Source organism: Phalangium opilio, unplaced genomic scaffold (genome assembly GCF_054372755.1).
Source record: "Phalangium opilio isolate 3A_F unplaced genomic scaffold, DU_Popi_V2 ptg000009l_1, whole genome shotgun sequence".
In the NCBI taxonomy this organism is placed as follows: domain Eukaryota; kingdom Metazoa; phylum Arthropoda; class Arachnida; order Opiliones; family Phalangiidae; genus Phalangium; species Phalangium opilio.
In genome coordinates, this window is record NW_028324146.1 from 6,473,453 (window position 1) to 6,476,844 (window position 3,392).

Genomic DNA, 3,392 nt, shown 5'->3' on the forward strand with positions numbered 1-3,392 from the left:
AAAAAGGTTCAATTTCAGACAAAATTAAGATGCATTCCAGAGAGCAATGCAGAACATATTAGACGTTTTGCAGAAAAAATATCTTCCGTTGGAAAACTCAGTACAGCAGTATACAAAATTTAGCTACTCTAGAGTCATAAAAGAGCTACCTTACAGCTAGAAAACAAAGGGGAAATAGTAACTACCGTAAGAAATCAGGATGTTTGTAGGCTCATTACAGGTACCTTCCAGATATTTTGTATGCATGTTACAGTCGGTAATTGCTAAGTTTGTAGGATAATTGCAGGCGTGTTTCGGATACTTTTTAGGATAATTGCAGGCGCGTTTCATATACTTTTTAGGACCATCACAGGCGCGTTTCAGATAATTTGTAGGATAATTGCAAGAGCGTTTCATATAATTTTCAGGACCATTACAGGCGCGTTTCATATTCTTTTCGGGATCATTGCAGGCGCGTTTCAGATACTTTGTAGGATCATTGCAGGCGCGTTTCAGATACTTTGTAGGATCATTGCAGGCGCGTTTCAGATACTTTGTAGGATAATTGCAGGCGCGTTTCATATACTTTGTAGAAAAATTGCAGGCGCGTTTCAGATACTTTTCAGGATCATTGCAGGCGCGTTTCAGATATTTTGTACAATAATTACAGGCGCGTTTCAGATACATTGTAGGATAATTGCAGGTGCTTTTCAGATAATTTTTAGGATAGCTGCAGGCGCTTGTCAGATAATTTTTAGGATAGTTGCAGGCGCATGTCAGATACTTTGCAGGATAAATGCAGGCGCTTTTCATGTACTTTGTAGGAAATTTGCAGGCGCGTTTCAGATAATTTCAGGATCAATACTGGGGCGTTTCAGATACTTTTAAGGACCATTACAAGCGCGTTTCAGAGACTTTAATTTGTACAATAATTGCAGGTGCTTGTCAGATACTTTTCAAGATCATTGCAGGCGCGTTTCAGATACTTTTTTAGGATAAGGGCAGGTGCTTTTGAGATAGTTTTTAGGATCATTGCAGGCGCATTTCAGATACTTTGTAGGATAATTACAGGCGCGTTTCAGATACATTAGAGAATAATTGCAGGTGCTTTTCAGATATTTTTAGGATAATTGCAGGAGCGTTTCATATACTTTTCAGGATCATTGCAGGCGCGTTTCAGATACTTTGTAGGATAATTGCAATTGCAGGCGTGTTTCAGATACACTTCAGGATCATTACTGGCGCGTTTCAGATACACTTCAGGATCATTACTGGCGCGTTTCAGATAATTTTTAGGATAATTGCAGGCGCATTTCATATACTTTGTAGGAAAATAGCAGTCGCGTTTCAGATACTTTTCAGGATCATTACTGGCGAGTTTCAGATACTTTTAAGGACCAATACAGGCGCGTTTCCGATGCTTTTAAGGACCAATACAGGCGCGTTTCAGATACTTTAATTTGTACGATAATTGCAGGTGCTTTCCAGATACTTTTCAGGGTCATTGCAGGCGCGTTTCAGATAATTTTTAGGATAATGGCAGGTGCTTTTCAGATACTTTGTAGGATAATTGCAGGCGCTTTTCATATACTTTGTAGGATAATTGCAGGCGCTTTTCATATACTTTGTAGGATAATTACAGGCGCGTTTCAGATGCTTTGTAGGATAATTGCAGGTGCTTTTCAGATATTTTTAGGATAATTGCAGGCTCGTATCAGATACTTTGCAGGACCATGGCAGGCGCGTTTCAGATTCTTTTCAGGGTCATTGCAGGCGCGTTTCAGATACTTTTCAGGATCATTACTGGCGCGTTTCAGATACTTTTAAGGACCATTACAGGCGCGTTTCAGATACTTTAATTTCTACAATAATTGCAGGTGCTTTTCAGATACTTTTTAGGATCATTGCTGGCGCGTATCAGATACTTTGTAGGAAAATTGCAGGCGCGTTTCATATACTTTGTAGGATAATTACAGGCGAGTTTCAGATGCTTTGTAGGATAATTACAGGCGAGTTTCAGATGCTTTGTAGGATAATTGCAGGTGCTTTTCAGATATTTTTAGGATAATTGCAGGTGCTTTTCAGATATTTTTAGGATAATTGCAGGCTCGTTTCAGATACTTTGCAGGGTCATTGCAGGTGCTTTTCAGATACTTTTTAGGATCATTGCTGGCGCGTATCAGATACTTTGTAGGAAAATTGCAGGCGCGTATCAGATACTTTGTAGGAAAATTGCAGGCGCGTTTCATATACTTTGTAGGATAATTACAGGCGAGTTTCAGATGCTTTGTAGGATAATTACAAGCGAGTTTCAGATGCTTTGTAGGATAATTGCAGGTGCTTTTCAGATATTTTTAGGATAATTGCAGGTGCTTTTCAGATATTTTTAGGATAATTGCAGGCTCGTTTCAGATACTTTGCAGGGTCATTGCAGGCGCGTTTCAGATACTTTTAAGGACCATTACAGGCGCGTTTCAGATACTTTAATTTCTACAATAATTGCAGGTGCTTTTCAGATACATTTTAGGATCATTGCAGGTGCGTTTCAGATACTTTGTAGGAAAATTGCAGGCGCGTTTCAGATACTTTTCAGGATCATTGCAGGCGCGTTTCAGATACTTTTTAGGATAAGGGCAGGTGCTTTTCAGATAATTTTTAGGATCATTGCAGGCGCGTTTCAGATACTTTTTAGGATAAGGTCAGGTGCTTTTCAGATAATTTTTAGGATCATTGCAGGCGCGTTTCATATACTTTGTATGATAATTGCAGGCGCTTTTCATATACTTTGTAGGATAATTACAGGCGAGTTTCAGATGCTTTGTAGGATAATTACAGGCGAATTTCAGATGCTTTGTAGGATAATTGCAGGTGCTTTTCAGATATTTTTAGGATAATTGCAGGCTCGTTTCAGATACTTTGCAGGGTCATTGCAGGCGCGTTTCAGATACTTTTAAGGACCATTACAGGCGCGTCTCAGATACTTTAATTTCTACAATAACTGCAGGTGCTTTTCAGATACTTTTTAGGATCTTTGCAGGTGCGTTTCAGATACTTTTCAGGATCATTGCAGGCGCGTTTCAGATACTTTTCAGGATCATTGCAGGCGCGTTTCAGATACTTTTTAGGATAAGGGCAGGTGCTTTTCAGATAATTTTTAGGATCATTGCAGGCGCGTTTCATATACTTTGTAGGAAAATTGCAGACGCGTTTCAGATACTTTTCAGGATCATTGCAGGCGCGTTTCAGATACTTTTCAGGATCATTGCAGGCGCGTTTCAGATAATTTTTAGGATAATGGCAGGTGCTTTTCAGATACTTTGTAGGATAATTGCAGGCGCTTTTCATATACTTTGTAGGATAATTGCAGGCGCTTTTCATTTACTTTGTAGGATAATTACAGGCGCGTTTCAGAT

General features: G+C 39.3%; 1 long non-coding RNA gene across 2 annotated transcripts; it reads left to right on the forward strand.

Annotated features, from left to right (window-relative positions):
- Positions 1-1,108: 1,108 nt before the first annotated feature.
- LOC149713565 (uncharacterized) lies at positions 1,109-3,158 on the forward strand. Of its 2 annotated transcripts, none has more exons than XR_016369184.1 (3): positions 1,109-2,021; positions 2,349-2,484; positions 2,984-3,158. It is a non-coding gene; the product is annotated as an uncharacterized LOC149713565 (long non-coding RNA). The 2 variants fall into 2 exon arrangements; XR_016369190.1 differs by lacking the exon at positions 1,109-2,021 and adding an exon at positions 2,231-2,316.
- The last annotated feature ends 234 nt before the right edge of the window (positions 3,159-3,392 follow it).